This window comes from Hyperolius riggenbachi, chromosome 4, assembly GCF_040937935.1.
Source record: "Hyperolius riggenbachi isolate aHypRig1 chromosome 4, aHypRig1.pri, whole genome shotgun sequence".
Classification (NCBI taxonomy): domain Eukaryota; kingdom Metazoa; phylum Chordata; class Amphibia; order Anura; family Hyperoliidae; genus Hyperolius; species Hyperolius riggenbachi.
This window is the reverse complement of record NC_090649.1, coordinates 374,504,443-374,522,701: the sequence shown is the minus strand read 5'-3', so window position 1 is coordinate 374,522,701 and position 18,259 is coordinate 374,504,443. Positions and strand designations below refer to the sequence as shown.

The window sequence follows — 18,259 nt, the reverse complement described above, 5'->3', positions numbered from 1 at the left end:
CTTAATTTGTACCTCAATTAAATGCTGCAACAAGGGCCACAGTAAAATAGATATTCTAAGTGTTCCCCTCTTTCTCCAAAACTAAAAACATTTGTGGCAGGGGTGCTCGGATAGTACTTTTTAAAATCCAATTTGATCCGGATCCGAATATCCAGATACCCGGATCCGGTTTCGGATATCCGAATTGGACCTTTTATATAACCACGTGAACGCGGATATCCGGACGCATTATCCACAGATATCCGACCTATTCGGATATCTGGATAGAAAAACCAGAAGTGCCCTTTAAAATGCTTTTAAAACATTTTGGAAGGTGAAAAACACCTCCTCCTCCTCCTCCTCCTGCCTGTTCATGGATCTTGTCTTCCAGGGATTTGTAGGATGTCAAAAGCAAGCTCACATACATTGGCCAGGAATCAAACCCAGGTCAACTGCTTGGAAGGCAGCTATGCTCACCACTATACTGCCATACAGTGAATGCTTCGCTGCAGGAAAAAGTGGTGTTAAACTTCTTGGAGCAGACTTACTTCCTCCCTCCAAAAGACACACCTACATCCCCATAAAATCATTTAGCAGCAACTGAGTGCATAGTCTCTGTGGCGCAATTGGTTAGTGCATTTGGCTATTAACTGAAAGGTTGGTGGTTCAAGCCCACCCAGGGATGTCCTTGCCTTTTTTGTTCAACAGTTGTCTGAAGAGAACCCCAGATAGGCATTTAGCAGCAACTGAGGAGGGTGGAGCGGATGAGTAGAGTTGGGCTGAACGGTTCGCCTGCGAACGGTTCCATGCGAACTTCCGTGGTTCGCGTTCGCGTCCCGCAGGCGAACTTTTGCGGAAGTTCGGTTCACCCCATAATGCACCATGAGGGTCAACTTTGACCCTCTACATCACAGTCAGCAGGCCCAGTGTAGCCAATTAGGCTACACTAGCCCCTGGAGCGCCACCACCCTTATATAAGGCAGGCAGCGGCGGCCATTACGGTCACTCGTGTGCCACTGCCTGCCTGCATTAGTGAGAGTAGGGCGAGCTGCTGCACTGTCTCTCATAGGGAAAGATTAGTTAGGCTTAGCTTGTCCCTGACTGCATACCTGTTCTGTGAACCCACCACTGCATACCTGTACTGTGAACCCACCACTGCATACCTGTTCTGTGAACCCACCACTGCATACCTGTTCTGTGAACCCACCACTGCATACCTGTTCTGTGAACCCACCACTGCATACCTGTTCTGTGAACCCACCACTGCATACCTGTTCTGTGAACCCACCACTGCATACCTGTTCTGTGAACCCACCACTGCATACCTGTTCTGTGAACCCACCACTGCATACCTGTTCTGTGAACCCACCACTGCATACCTGTTCTGTGAACCCACCACTGCATACCTGTTCTGTGAACCCACCACTGCATACCTGTACTGTGAACCCACCACTGCATACCTGTTCTGTGAACCCGCCACTGCATACCTGTTCAGTGAACCTGCCACTGCATACCTGTACTGTTCAGTGAACCCGCCACTGCATACCTGTTCTGTTCAGTGAACCCGCCCCTGTATACCTGTTCTGTTCAGTGAACCCGCCACTGTATACCTCTTCTGTTCAGTGAACCCGCCACTGCATACCTGTTCTGTTCAGTGAACCCGCCACTGTATACCTGTTCTGTTCAGTGAACCCGCCACTGTATACCTGTTCTGTTCAGTGAACCCGCCACTGTATACCTGTTCTGTTCAGTGAACCCGCCACTGCATACCTGTTCTGTTCAGTGAACCCGCCACTGCATACCTGTTCTGTTCAGATAACAGTTTGGTGTGTCAGTGTGAAGCAGTACCTTAATTACACTACCTGATTGATGTATACACATGCAAGATGTTTTAAAGCACTTTAGGCCTGTCATTTAGCATTCAATATGATTTCTGCCCTTAAAACGCTGCTTTGCGTCAAATCCAGATTTTTCCCGGGGACTTTTGGCGTGTATCCCACTCCGCCATGCCCCCTCCAGGTGTTATACCCCTTGAAACATCTTTTCCATCACTTTTGTGGCCAGCATAAATTTTTTTTTTTCAAAGTTCGCATCCCCATTGAAGTCTATTGCGGAACTTTAACGCGAACTGAACCTTCCGCGGAAGTTCGCGAACCCGGTTCGCGAACCTAAAATCGGAGGTTCGGCCCAACTCTAGGGATGAGAGATTTTATCTGTGTAATCGGTTTTGGATCCGGATACCTGCAATATCCGCGTCATGCGTCCAAATATCCGCAGATAGCTATCCAGATTTAAAAAAAAAAAAATCTGGAATCCGAATCGGATAGCGTAAAAAAGTTCGGATATCCGGGTTACCCGGATATCCGGAATCCGGATGAGCGTCCCTGATTTGTGGCTGGAAGTGTATTTTTATATATTATTTAAAAAAAAACAAACGTATATGTGCAAACTTTGAATCAATTGCTATCCTGACAACATATTGTTAGTGAAACCATTGCTGGGTGTTATAAATTACACAGAAATAACACCCTTTATGAATATCTATTTGAGCGGCTTGTAATAAATATAAGGCAGTCTCAAAGCATCCCAATGTACTGGACTAGTGCTAGAAAATATCTATTATTCATGCTTTCCTCATTGGAAATAAGTCTTTTTACAAACTTCAACAAGCTTATATTTTACAAGACTTATTTCAAGCTGCCCGAATGCACAAAAGAGAGAGGCAGCATTACGAAGGGACAAGCTTGTACCGATTTATCAGTGCTTAGATTACTGCATAATGTAAGGATTGCTGATTTCACCACTTTATTTTATCAAGAAGGGCATGACTGATCAAGCAGAAAATTACCATCCAGTAGATTCAATCATTATTGCATACATAAGAGCAAGAGGCAGCAGGCATGAGAACAAAAAAAAACATGTCTTTTTATAAAATATGGCCTCAAGTAGTAGCTCAGTTGCTACATTTTGGTTACGTCACGAAGAAACTTAAACTGGTTTACATCCTGGTTGTGCATTTTTCTTACAGAAATGATTATCATTTAAATAGTAATTTAATTACATTTTGGTCATAATCAGATATTGTTAAAAACACAACAATGCAGAAAACACACACAACTATTACCATTTACATTTGGTTTAATAATAGGAATTTTACAGTGTTAAATATACTCCCAAAACTAAAATTTCAGTAACTACCTGTAGCTACATAAAAGAACATTTAAAAGCAATCCCACACATTTCCACAAAATGTATATGTTTACTGCAGATAACACTACAAGGTAGAGTGGCTAAACACCCTAAACAAGAGGAACAGAGAGACAGCGGGAGGTCAAATGGTGCAGTATGTCACAAGAAGAGTGATGGAAAACAAAAAGAATTAGGCTACTCAGAAAGAAAGGTTGCACAAGGGGCAACCAACCATGAAATAACTCCACTGGGGTATCCGGCTGGAGCTGGATGTGGTAGCAGTCTTGGGGAAAAATGAAATGGTCCTATCGATGGCAAAGCCACTAGGTACCAACGTGCACCCCTTCCAAAAGGAGGTTGAAAAGCACAAAGGGGGTAAGAGGTGCCCAAAAGTAGATAAGACTAGAAAAATAGAGGTGGCTTACCTCAATAACGACAAGTTCATATAAATATTATATATAAATTAGAAATAATTCTAATAAGCACAGGCAATGCATTTCGTGAGTTTGTGCTCACTTCCTCGGGCCAAATAAAGTGCCAAAAATGTATCAGTTTTATCTACTTCTGAGCACCTCTTACCCAATTACTGCAGACAGCAATTACAATAGCTTAAATCTTTTAACTCTTGCTAATGGCAAATGTAATCATTGCTGGCTGAAGCTCTCTGAGGCATGTGCCTGCACTCTGACACCTTTTCAGCTGAACTGACTCAGTTGTTGTGAGGGCAATGTGTCTGTTCAGCAGAGGGAGGGGGAGGGAGCATAATCAAAACAAGTTTTTTTTTCTACTTTTGCTGATGAGACAGAAGAAAAGTTATATTTTACTGCGCTCTGCAGTGAAAGTATACAATTTTACACACAGAGAATGTATGAGATTGCTTTCAAATGTTATTTTATGTAACTAAGAGTAGCTACTGAAGTTGTAGGTTTAGCAGTATAATACCCCTTTAAATCACTAATTTCCTCATTACCTCAATTATTTTTTTCCTCTACAAAATTACTTATGGCTTCATGACTTACTTTGTAAGTCCTACTATGGAGCTGCATCAGTCTATACCTTGCACTGATGACACCCCAAAATGTCTCAAACAACTGTTGAAATATATGGGTTTGTAAAATAAATTGTCTTCAGGTGTGCTATAAACCGCTAGAGATGGCCCGAACGGTTCGCCGGCAAACTTCCGGTGGTTCGCAATCGTGGAGAACCGCAAACTTTTCCGGAAGTTCAGTTTGCCCCCATAATGCACCATTAGGGTCAACTTTGACCCTCTACATCACAGTCAGCAGGCACATTGTAGCCAATCAGGCTACACTCCCTCCTGGAGCCTCTCCCCCCTTATAAAAGGCAGGCACCGCCGGCCGTTATAATCACTCGAGTGCCTGCAGTAAATAGAGAAGGGACAGTTGCTGCAGACTCTCTCATAGGGAAAGATTAGTTAGGCTCTTGTAGGATTTTTAGTTTGCTCCTTGCTGATTCTTATTGCTAAAATAGCACCCCACAACAGCTCTTTTGAGAGCTAATCTTGTTCTTGTGATCTATTTTTTTTTCTGTGTGTCCCACTGACACTTGTGTTGCATAGACACCCTTGATAATTCATACTGTGTGTGTGACACTGCCAGGCCCAGCACATTCAGTGACTACCTGTGTGTGTGACAGGTGCACATTGTAATACTCATTACTGCATATACCTACCTACCTGTAGTTCACAGTGCACCCACCTACCTATGTGAGTTGAGCACACGCAGTGTCACTGTGCCTGTCTGCTACCTGTCTGTGTGTGACAGGTGCACATTGTAATACCCATCACTGCATATACCTACTTACCTGTTGTTCAGAGTGCACCCACCTACCTACGTGAGTTGAGCGCACGCAGTGTCACTGTGCCTGTCCGCTACCTGTCTGTGTGTGACAGGTGCACATTGTAATACCCATCACTGCATATACCTACTACCTGTTGTGTTCAGTGCACCCACCTCATCACTGCAAATACCTACCTGTTTTGTTCAGTGTACCCACCTACCTACGTGAGTGCACACAGAGTGATATACCACTCTGTGCATACCTCTTAACTGCACCTGTGTGACTGCACATTGTATTAGTCAAGTCAGTGCATACCAGTCACTGTTCTGTCATTCAGCTACCTCAGCCCGGCGACCATACGGGCTGGAAAGCTGCCATCACCTGCACTCTCGTCATGGTGCGCACCAGTCCAGCACGGCCATCACTACACAAACAGCTGTTTGCAGTCACTGCATACCTTTCACTGCATCTTTGACTGCACATTGTATTATACCTGGCAGTCAGTGCATACCTTTCACTTGAATGGATGGCAGACTTGCCTCCATAACAGATTCTCGTTAAATGTAGTAAAGTCTATCAGTGTCATATACAGCAGGGCCTCGAAAGTCCTCCTGTATTGTTATTTTTGGTTACTACCTCGGGACGTGCATGCCATGCCTGCTGCCTTCCTTGGATGTGTGTGGTAGCCGTTCCTGCTCAGCGTGCCTGCTGCCTTCCTTGGATGTGTGGTGGTGTTAGCCGTTTCTTAGGCTCCCACTCCGGACCGGAATCGAATCAGGATTCCCCGGCCATTACCCGTGGTCACTCGCAATGGCAGACTTGCCCTCCATAAAAGATTCTCGTTGCAAGTACTGAATAGCAAGCATTTAAAAAAATAGATGTAAGCTTTAACAATGGTAGAGAAAGAACCATCGAAACTTGATAAGGTCAGACATTACCTGACATCACTGAGTGAGGAAGAGCAATCTTGCCATGGTGCACACCAGTCCAGCACGGCCGTCACTACGGAAACAGCTGTTTGCGGTGTGTTGCACAGTGAGTTTGGTGTGTCAGTGTGAAGCAGTACTCTATTTATACTCCCATCTTTTCCATCACTTTTGTGGCCAGCATACATTTTTCTAGTTTTCCAAGTTCGCCTCCCCATTGAAGTCTATTGCGGTTCGCGAAATTTTGCGCAAACCAAACTTTTGCTGGAGGTTGGCAACCCGGTTCGCAAACCAAAAATCAGAGGTTCGGGCCATCTCTATAAACTGCAGCTCTAAATTCATGCCTTGAGTTTCAAGAGCATAAAGGAATGACTTTCAACAGGTCCTCTTCTACTAGCAAGTTACAAATATCTCTTGCTTCTTTACCCCCCAAATCCCTCCTGTAGCCCTGGGTCTGCCTGCTTCCAGCACCTCGCCCCACCCCCTGCTAAAAAACACCATGGTGTTTTCTCTATTTTGAGCAGAAAAAAATGGCCTTTTTAACGGGGCAGGGCTATGCTTCAAAAGCCAGTAGCCCCGGGGCTATTAAATGGATTCAGGGGTAAGGACTCGGCAGGTACCGGTAATTATAACTTGCTATTAGAAGGCAACCCATTGAATGTGTAATATACACTGGATGTCGGATTTGAAGTTATGTGTTATAAGAATAAGTTATATGTCATGTGAAGTTGCAAAAAAAAAAAAAAAAATACAAAAACCTTCTGTCCTGTTTTATGAAAGCAAAAACTGTGTTCTTAAAGTGTACCTGAGGTAAAATGTGACATGCTGAGATAAACATGTGTATGCACAGTGCAAAACCTTAATAACCAGGTTGTTTTACTTTTTTTTATATTTTGATGACGAAATGAGTTAATTTTCAGGCATGCAAGTGACAGCTTCTGCCTTGTTGGTGCCTTGTCAAGAATATAGTAAACCTCGCTGATGAGCAAATTACAACCATAAAATCTGGCAGAATACTACTTCTGAGGGCTGGGAGAGATAGAAAAAGATCAACAGTTCATGTATTTTCACTCAGGATCAGGGACACTTAATAAAGACAATAAAACATTCAATAAACATAAAATAAAACATAAAATAAAGTAACGTAAAATAAACATAAAATAAAGTCATTTTTAGGAGGCTAAATACAATTGTTTATCTCATCAGTTTTTTTTTTCACCTGTGGTTCACTTGGGTCACTGCCAACCTGCAGTATTAATGGTGTCCCCAGTTACTGTATACAACTGCTGTCTATGTAGTGAATTCCAGACTGCCATAATAAGACGTGCACGGAAGTGGTTAAAAAAAAAACTTGTCATTTTCTTGACAAAGAATGAAAACATTTCATATGAAAAAAGTTTAATAAATCAGGCCTTCAGGAGAGCCATTGGTATGGATGCACTAAATATATCTCATGAGTTATCATTTTTTATTTATTTGTAATAACTATTTGACATAAAACTCGCAAAAATAATCTTAAATAATGTTTTTCAGATTGATTATTGATTGATTGAAGTCTGAGATTATGTTTTTAACCAAAATGTTGTGTTAGAGTGCCAGAAGCACGGGGCACTTAACAGGAGGGGAGCAGACAAAGGCAGAGGTGGCACCACTCTGGCGTCCGACAGGGTCTTTTTAATTAAAGGGAACCTTAACTGAGAGGGATATGGATGTTTTCTTTTAAACAATACCAGTTGCCTGGCAGCCCTGATGGTCTCTCTGGCTGCAGTAGTGACTGAAGCACATCTGAAATAAGAATGCAGCTAATCCACTCTGACTTCAGTCAGAGCACCTGATCTGCATGCTTGTTCAGGGGCTGTGGCTGAAAGTATTAGAGACACAGGATCAGCAAGAGAGCGAGGCAACTGGTATTATTTTATAAGGAAAAATCCATATCCTTCTCAGTTTAGGTTCCCTTTAATGGATGCCTATATACATGTATCTGATTATTATGAGCTGCTAGATGTTGTGAAATACCATTGAGTACCGTTTCTTAGAATTTTGTATAATACCCCAAAAGCAGAAGTTGTGCCCACTAATGAAGAAGCTTGTAGGCCACAAAACACCCATCAGGCATTGTTTTGTGTTCCATGCATTGTGCTACAATATTGTATGGAGTCTCCCATATTTATATGAATTTTTTAACATGTGTATATCATTTTTTTTAAAATATTTTCATCCCCATTAAGTAGTTTTGATCTCTTGTGGTCAGAAAAAGATATGTTTTGTAGCACAGGGGATGAGTGATCCTGTTCCTGTTATACATTTATTGACTATCTTTGTTCTATAACTGTGGACAACTGCTAGACATTTTAGTAAGGTTCACAGGGTTATCACCTCCCACTGAACTCACCGACACTGGTAGAATGAAAGAAGTAAGGAGACCTTTCAGTTCCCTTTAGGATTATTATTATTTATTGCATTTATATAGTGTCAACATATTACACAGCGCTGTACAATAAATAGGATTACAGACAATGATAACAGGGGTGACAGCACAATACAGGTAATAGACAATAGATACAACAATACAGGTAATTGTTATAAACTGTTCTTATATCACCTTGCTTCGACACCACCGTCTCACAGACTGTGAGATCACTTGACTCTCCACACAGCAAACAGGAGATAGACTTTCTCAGGCTTCTTCAATGTTTACGTTATTTATTCAGGAAACAGGAATACAGATAGATACATTCATCATATCCTAGCCATGCCAATCTTCATGTTGCGTTACAAGCTCGTGATTAGACTCCCTGCTGAAGTCAATCAGGTACCTTCTTCCTAACTACGTTACACTAAACTACCTATGTACAGCATACATTATATCAGATTACAGAAAGGAAGAACATGCTTAGAGGTCCCAGTCGGCCTTGCGAGCTAGTGCGGAAGGAAGAAGCAGAATGCTCTCTCCATCGCTCACTCCGGGTTTAATACCGACTAGGAAAGAGTTAAATATGACATCATCTTCGCCACCCCCTAGATCAGATTATTGGTGGACCCACTCGTGGTGTCATCATACCCACCTACTTGATTAATAATCAATGAGGCATTTGACCTAAATGCAGGAATGTGGATGTTTAGTAAATATGGCCGATGTTTACTGTTCCTGTGGTGTATGTGGAGGTCAGAGTAGGCCGATGGCCTTCTTTTAGGAACATGTTCTCAGTATCTGCGTGTATCCTCTGCTACACGCAGACCCTGAGATGCCTCTGCCTGCATCACAAAACCTCTATTGATTTTAAAGGCATACACTGCGGACAAGCCTTTTACATAAAACTCAGGCCAAGTAACTGAGGCCTACTTAAATTATAACAATCCCCCCTAAAACGGCTTGACCCGCAGATCCCAGCATCTGAACCTCCCAGTACCTGGTTTCTTTCTTTTATGTTTCACGTTTCGATGTTCGTGCTCACACAACTTCTCTGCTCTCGGTGGTTACCCCTCGAAGAGAGAGAGCACGACCTCTTGGTCTTCCTGTAACCAGGCTCTCTGGGGAGGCCCTACTTCTAAATCCCTCTATACCACATGCTCAGCATTTGCGTCACTTGCGTATCACTCCCAATCTCTGGACGGGGAGAAAAAAAACAAAACCAACATAGAAGGAGGAACAAAAAAAGAAAAAAATGAAGCACGCAGCCTCCACGCTGCAATTAACACAGAATGTACATATGACCACATTATCCTCTCCTTGTTATAACACCAAATACAACACAGATAACGCCATATAACAACGTAAATCATACTTGCCTGAGCAGAGGACTTTGTAAGCCTGCCAATTCGACCAGCTTTTGGCAACTCCACGAAACTGAGTGGATCCCTGGAACTACTGAGCGTCATCTCTGTGTACCCACACTGGCTCAGCGGATCGATCTCCAGCGGCAGCTGCCAGCCGGCCTCGGAGCCTTCCAGTCACCTGCGATCCGGTTTAGGCTATGACTGCGTGCACTTACAGTCAAAGTTTAACATCCACGAGTTTCGCGGCTGGTTTCCTCGAATTGCAGCCCGTGTGCTCGGCTCCCACACACTCACACCAGCTTATCAGTCTCAGCTTGATAAGCTTAACAGTCCGCGTCTATTCCGCTTGTTTTGCTGTGGAATATCTTGAAAACTACTTCGGCCCCGGCCCCGTCTGCCTGTTTTGCTAGGCAGGGAAGGGTTTCGGCACCACTGTTATAAACTGTTCTTATATCACCTTGCTTCGACACCACCGTCTCACAGACTGTGAGATCACTTGACTCTCCACACAGCAAACAGGAGATAGACTTTCTCAGGCTTCTTCAATGTTTACGTTATTTATTCAGGAAACAGGAATACAGATAGATACATTCATCATATCCTAGCCATGCCAATCTTCATGTTGCGTTACAAGCTCGTGATTAGACTCCCTGCTGAAGTCAATCAGGTACCTTCTTCCTAACTACGTTACACTAAACTACCTATGTACAGCATACATTATATCAGATTACAGAAAGGAAGAACATGCTTAGAGGTCCCAGTCGGCCTTGCGAGCTAGTGCGGAAGGAAGAAGCAGAATGCTCTCTCCATCGCTCACTCCGGGTTTAATACCGACTAGGAAAGAGTTAAATATGACATCATCTTCGCCACCCCCTAGATCAGATTATTGGTGGACCCACTCGTGGTGTCATCATACCCACCTACTTGATTAATAATCAATGAGGCACTTGACCTAAATGCAGGAATGTGGATGTTTAGTAAATATGGCCAATGTTTACTGTTCCTGTGGTGTACGTGGAGGTCAGAGTAGGCCGATGGCCTTCTTTTAGGAACATGTTCTCAGTATCTGCGTGTATCCTCTGCTACACGCAGACCCTGAGATGCCTCTGCCTGCATCACAAAACCTCTATTGATTTTAAAGGCATACACTGCGGACAAGCCTTTTACATAAAACTCAGGCCAAGTAACTGAGGCCTACTTAAATTATAACAGTAATAAGCAATAAGTTACACAACACAATGCAGATAGTAGTACAATGCAGGTAGCACTACAATGCCAGATCATACACTGGAGTGGTAGTGGTAAAAATACAAGTTCCAAATTCTGGGTAAAGTGCACACAGTCAAGTGTGATACACAAGGGGAGAGGGCCCTGCCAAAGGCTTACAATCTAGAGGGAGGGGTTGGTGACACAAAAGGAGGGGTGCAACAAGAAGTTCTTGGCAGAAAGGATTAGGGCAGTGTTGAGTTAATGTAGGCCTCCTTGAAGAAGTGAGTTTTGAGTGCTTTTTTGAAGGTGTTGAAGGTGGGAGCGAGCCTGATGAGCAGTGGAAGAGAGTTCCACAGGATGGGGGCAGCTCTAGTGAAGTCCTGCAGTCGTGCATGGGAGTGCGAGATGCGTGGGGTGGTTAAGAGAAGGTTGTTGGAGGAGCGAAGTGGGCGGCCAGGTGTATATCTGCTGACCAGGTCAGAGATGTAGGTTGGGCAGGACTTGTGTAGGGATTTGTATGCCAAACATAGGATCTTGAAGCCGATTCTGAAGTGAATTGGAAGCCAATCAAGGGATTTGCGTAGTGGAGTCGTGGAGACAGAGCGGTGGGAGGAGTAGAGGAGTCTGGCTGCTGCGTTCATGATGGATTGTAGGGGGGCGATGCGGTTTTGAGTAAGGCCTGACAGGAGGGAGTTGCAGTAGTCCAGGCGGGAGATGATGAGGCCATGGAAAAGGAGTTTGGTAGTGTCTGGGGTCAGGAAAGGCCGGATCTTGGAGATGTTGCAAAAATGGAAATAGCAGGCCCTAGTTACGGTTTGGATGTGGGGGGTGAAGAAGAGGACTGAGTCCAGAGTGACACCCAGGCAGTGGGCTTGTGTGGTTGGACGAATGATTGTGCCATTGACAGTGACGTAGAGGTCTGTGGGGGGTGAAACAGCACGGGGCGGGAAGATTAGGAGTTCAGTCTTATCCGGGTTTCATTTTAGGAACCTGGCAGACATTCAGGATGAAATAGCCGAGAGGCCAGAGGATACCTTCTTCATGGTGGTGGTGAAGTCAGTGGTATGGAGGTAAATCTGGATATAGGTGATAGTTTAAACCCAGAGAGGAGATGAGTTTTCCGATGGAGGCGGTGTAAATGGAGAACAGCAGGGGACCAAGAACAGAGACTTGGGGGACCCCAATTGAAAGTGGGATGGAGGTTGAGGAGGAACCATTGAAGGAGGTCTTGAAGGAGCGATTTGAGAGGTAGAAGGAGAACCATGCTAGGGCAAGGTCTTGGATACCCACAGATTGCAGGGACTGGAGAAGCAGGGAGTGATCAACAGTGTTGAATGCTGATGAGAGGTCTAGGAGGAGAAGGATAGTGTATTTTCCTTTGGCCTTGGCAAGCGTAAGGTCATTGACGACCTTGATGAGGGCAGTCTCGGTGGAGTGAGCTGGCCGGAATCCTGATTGTAGGGAATCAAACAGGGAGTTGGAGTCAAGATAATGGGTCATGCGTTGGTGGACTAGACGCTCCAGGAGTTTAGACGCAAAAGGGAGTAAGGAGATAGGGCGGTAGCTGGATGGAAGTGAGGGGTCTAGTGAGGGTTTTTTAAGCATCATTGTTGCACTACTCTTCTCTTTGTGAGGAGGATAAGAGGCAACTAAACTCGGAGAAAAGGGGTGGTGCCTTATTAGAGGGATGAGGAGAGGGATGGAAGAAAGACATTGGTCTCCTCCTCACCTTGGTCAATCTATCTTGGAAAGGGGGTAGATGGCCACACGTTTCCCATTTTTGTATGGGGCAGGTGGTTACATATCTTATTATGTGAGGTAGAAGGACAGGTGGAAAAGTCTTATGGGGAGGCAGGTAGACACATATCTTTAGGTATATACACATGCTAGATGGAACTTGGCCTAAGGGCCAGTTTCCATTTGTGAATGGGAGCCGATGCAGCTACGCATCACTTCCGCCCCCATCCGCATCACTTCTGCTCCATCCAAATCACTTCCGCATAGGGAGATGGAGGAGACAGCGTGCGGATGCGGAGGTGCGAGAATCTGAAGAATGCTGCACATTCTCAGATTGCTCTGCACCGCTCCGCAAAACCAGCACGCAATGGAAACTGATCCATTGCTGTGCACTGGTTACAGTGGAAACGGGCCTTAAGTTGGGGTTGCCTCAGTTTCCTCCTAAGTTCATTCAAAACAACTAAGGATCACGGACTTAAACCCCCCTAGTGACCAGGCCATTTTTTACTAATTAAGCCACTGCAGCTTTAAGGCCTCGCTGCAGAGCCATACAACCTAGCACACATGAGATTGTCCCCTCCCCATTTCTGCCCACCAAGGGAGCTTTCTGTTGGGGGGCTCTGATTGCTGCTGGGGTGTTTTGTTTATTTTTATTGTATGTTCTATTGTGGTTTTTTTATGTTCTTTTTATAAACATTTACTTTTTTTTATAAATTTTGCTATTTAAAAAAAAAAAATTCACCCAGTGCTCCCTCCCTCCCCCCTGCAGCCAATCAGTGCGATCAGTTGTTATAGGCATCAGCCTATGACAGTGGATCGCTTTAGTGCATCCCAGGGGGACACTTGTGTCACACGGCTGTCCCCAGTACAGCGCTGCCTTAGATTGCTGTACAGTGTTATTAGATGGCGGTTTCGCTGTCTAACAGTCTCGGGAGACTGATGACGGAGTGGAGCTCATGCGCGATCTCCTACAAAAACCCCACCCCAGGACTTCCCGCTAATTGGCGAGGAGTGGTCCTGGGGTGGCTGCCGCATTCACACCAATTGGTGTTACGTGGTCGGCAAGGGGTTAAAGATCCAGATATTGTAAATGAAATCAACCCTTAGGGTAAGAACACACTAGCATTGCGTAAAACGTTAGTGTTAACGCATATAATGTAAGTCAATTAGGACGCATGATAAAAAACGCATATGTTCACGTTCTGCAATGTGCATTTTTACGCTGAACTTGCTGCATATTTTTCAAAAACACATTTAAAACACACCTAATATATGTCAATGGTAATGCAGAGGTATAGCATTTTATTGTGTTTTGTATGCTTGTTTTAAATTTTTTATAAAACAAGTTTGATGATGTATTTCCACTTCCTGTCGAATTTCTATTGATTTGCAGAAAACGTACATTAAAAAAAAAAAGCATACAAAACGCACAAACAAAACAGATACATTTTATTGAAAGGTTTTTCAATACAATAAAGCAACAAATATTGGAAATTATCAGTATTGGAGCTAGGGGGATAAATGGGGAAGAGGGAAGGGGAAAAGAGGCAATTACATTTTTCTCCTGAGTTTTCTCCTAAGTGATATTTTTGAACTTGTCAATAAAATACCCTTTAAGCTACCAGAAAACAAGAAAAGACTCAAAATAATTTGATAGTACCCTTTTACCTACTTTTTGACACTTTTTTAGTTGAAAAGTGCTGGAAAGTTATTTTAAATCGAAAATGAAAAACTATCTCCTAGGAGAAAATTTAGGTGAAAAAGTGAATTTTATATGGGCCCAGGTGAGAAGGCATATACCATATGACTATTATTTCAGTGAACAGAGTAATGGCACATAAAAGCTCCAACAAGTAAGATCATTAATGTCTCGGCTGTGCATATCCCTCTGGAATTATGAGTCAAAAGCGGTATATTTTTTTCAAGATAAAATATATCAGAATAAAAGCCTGGCAGACAATTCTGCATATAAATAAAAGACTGTAACACAAATTTGTTGAAATAATTACATTTATGAATAAACTCAAAAAACTGTGAAACTGTACAAATAAGGCAGGCAGAGAGTAGTCAAAATCCAGGCAGACGTCGGTGCATGCGGCTGGCAGAAAGTAGTCAAAATCTAGGCAGACGTCATTGTAGGCAGAGAGTATTCAAAATTCAGGCAAAATTCTGTAACAGTAAGGCAGAAGAATATACATATACATACATACATACTTAGATACAGTATAATACATATATACACATATACACACACATATATATATATATATATATATATATATATATATATATATATGTACACACACAGTTGTGTTCAAAATTATTCAACCCCCATTGAAATTGAGTGTTTTGGCCAGTTTGACATTGATCTTGATCATTTCAGTCATCTTGTTTACAAATAAATCAAAGAGGTACTTGTACGTCAGACAAATATAACATAACATTTATAATGAAATCAACACAAATGTCTTTTCTGTGCTCACATCATTATCAGTTTTATTCAGCCCCCAAGTGAGATTCATTCTTAGTACAACATCCTTTTCCAGTTATAACAGCTTTTAAACGTGAAGCATAGCTTCACGGCTTCACGTTTAAAAGCTGTTAGCACAGTTCTGACAAAATCTTGTCAGAAATGGAAGGAATTGTTATAAGAAGAACTGATGTCAAGGTAGGTATGTAATATTCATTTGCAGGTGCATCATATGTTTATTTTAAACAATTTTACCCGGTTCATGTTCACTTAAAGTGCACTGTTCCCCTCCTCACCCTGCCTGCCTGGAAGCTGATGAGTCATGTGGCACATCATTGGTCTCCTACCCCCCATAGCAACAGTACATGTATACAGCTGGGAATACACAATGAGATTTTTCAGCAGATTTACAGTATGATCGATTTTCTGATCGATTTTCCGAACGTTTTTCATTCACTTCTATGGGAAATTGATCATAAAAAAAGATCACAAACCAGATCGGACCTCTGTTGGACAAAATCAAGATTTTTTGCTTTCCTAGCAATATTAATTTTGGTATTCATTTTGTTATCACATTTTAATGTAACTTCCTGTTGAGACATTGGGACAAGAAAAGAAAGAGGAAATCTTTCTAGTAGTAAAAAAGACAGAGCTGCTAAGCCTACCTCACTTTATACTTGGCTGAGACTTTTGTCTTAGCTTTTGCTTTTGATGGAAAAAAACAAAAACAAAAACAAAAAAATAAAAAATAAATAAAACAGGCTTTCATGTTCAAGAAAATGTTTATACAGTATAATATATCTGCTTTCGGGTTAGGCAGACTTCTACAAATATATGTTTTTTATGAAATGTTACGAATAATGCATTTAACAGCTTTAGCCTTCAAAACGAAAACTATGTTTTCAAAATACATCCTTTACCTTCCTGTGAAGTTTAGAGGGGTCGCAGCCAACATGCAGTACACAGATGTATAAACAAAGTCCGTTTACTGTGTAGCAGAACATAAACAGCTTAGCTTCAGCAGTAAAAAATGTGAAAAATAAACGTTAAGCTTACTTCCGCTTTGTAGTGAAAAAGTCCAGCTTATTCAAATAAGTCCAATATCATCCGGCCAAAGCCACACTTAACAACAGTCCGCTGTGTGGTTTGGCTTCCGGCAATTTATCTCCAATACACTTTGACCGGAGATCCAGTAGCAGACATGCTACTCCTCCAACACCTTCCCTTATACTGCCGGTTCCCTTTAATGGATGCCTATATACATGTATCTGATTATTATGAGCTGCTAGATGTTGTGAAATTCCATTGAGTATCGTTTCTTAGAATTTTGTATAATACCCCAAAAGCAGAAGTTGTGCCCACTAATGAAGAAGCTTGTAGGCCACAAAACACGCATCAGGCATTGTTTTGTGTTTCATGCATTGTGCTACAATATTGTATGGAGTCTCCCATATTTATATGAATTTTTTAACATGTGTATATCATTTTTTTTAAATATTTTCATCCCCATTAAGTAGTTTTGATCTCTTGTGGTCAGAAAAAGATATGTTTTGTAGCACAGGGGATGAGTGATCCTGTTCCTGTTATACATTTATTGACTATCTTTGTTCTATAACCGTGGACAACTGCTAGACATTTTAGTAAGGTTCACAGGGTTATCACCTCCCACTGAACTCACCTACACTGGTAGAATGAAATAAGTAAGGAGACCTTTCAGTTCCCTTTAGGATTATTATTATTTATTGCATTTATATAGTGTCAACATATTATGCAGCACTGTACAATAAATAGGATTACAGACAATGATAACAGGGGTGACAGCACAATACAGGTAATAGACAATAGATACAACAATACAGGTAATAAGCAATAAGTTACACAACACAATGCAGATAGTAGTACAATGCAGGTAGCACTACAATGCCAGATCATACACTGGAGTGGTAGTGGTAAAAATACAAGTTCCAAATTCTGGGTAAAGTGCACACAGTCAAGTATGATACACAAGGGGAGAGGGCCCTGCCAAAGGCTTACAATCTAGAGGGAGGGGTTGGTGACACAAAAGGAGGGGTGCAACAAGAAGTTCTTGGCAGAAAGGATTAGGGCAGTGTTGAGTTAATGTAGGCCTCCTTGAAGAAGTGAGTTTTGAGTGCTTTTTTGAAGGTGTTGAAGGTGGGAGCGAGCCTGATGAGCAGTGGAAGAGAGTTCCACAGGATGGGGGCAGCTCTAGTGAAGTCCTGCAGTCGTGCATGGGAGTGCGAGATGCGTGGGGTGGTTAAGAGGAGGTTGTTGGAGGAGCAAAGTGGGCGGCCAGGTGTATATCTGCTGACCAGGTCAGAGATGTAGGTTGGGCAGGACTTGTGTAGGGATTTGTATGCCAAACATAGGATCTTGAAGCTGATTCTGAAGTGAATTGGAAGACAATGAAGGGATTTGTGTAGTGGAGTCGTGGAGACAGAGCGTTGGGAGGAGTAGAGGAGTCTGGCTGCTGCGTTCATGATGGATTGTAGGGGGGCGATGCGGTTTTGAGTAAGGCCTGACAGGAGGGAGTTGCTGTAGTCCAGGCGGGAGATGATGAGGGCATGGACAAGGAGTTTAGCAGTGTCTGGGGTCAGGAAAGGCTGGATCTTGGAGATGTTGCGAAAATGGAAATAGCAGGCCCTAGTTACGGTTTGGATGTGGGGGGTGAAGGAGAGGACTGAGTCCAGAGTGACACCCAGGCAGTGGGCTTGTGTGGTTGGACGAATGATTGTGCCATTGACAGTGACGTAGAGGTCTGTGGGGGGTGAAACAGCACGGGCGGGAAGATTAGGAGTTCAGTCTTATCCAGGTTTCATTTTAGGAACCTGGCAGACATTCAGGATGAAATAGCCGAGAGGCCAGAGGATACCTTCTTCATGGTGGTGGTGGAGAAGTCAGTGGTATGGAGGTAAATCTGGGTGTCATCTGCATATAGGTGATAGTTTAAACCCAGAGAGGAGATGAGTTTTCCGATGGAGGCGGTGTGAATGGAGAACAGCAGGGGACCAAGAACAGAGCCTTGGGGGACCCCAATTGAAAGTGGGATGGAGGTTAAGGAGGAACCATTGAAGGAGGTCTTGAAGGAGCGATTTGAGAGGTAGAAGGAGAACCATGCCAGGGCAAGGTCTTGGATACCGACAGATTGCAGGGA

The 18,259-nt window shown here is 43.0% G+C and overlaps 1 non-coding gene across 1 annotated transcript; it reads left to right on the top strand.

The window, feature by feature from the left end:
- Positions 1-590: 590 nt before the first annotated feature.
- TRNAN-AUU (transfer RNA asparagine (anticodon AUU)) lies at positions 591-664 on the top strand. Its single transcript has one exon. It is a non-coding gene; the product is annotated as a tRNA-Asn (tRNA).
- The last annotated feature ends 17,595 nt before the right edge of the window (positions 665-18,259 follow it).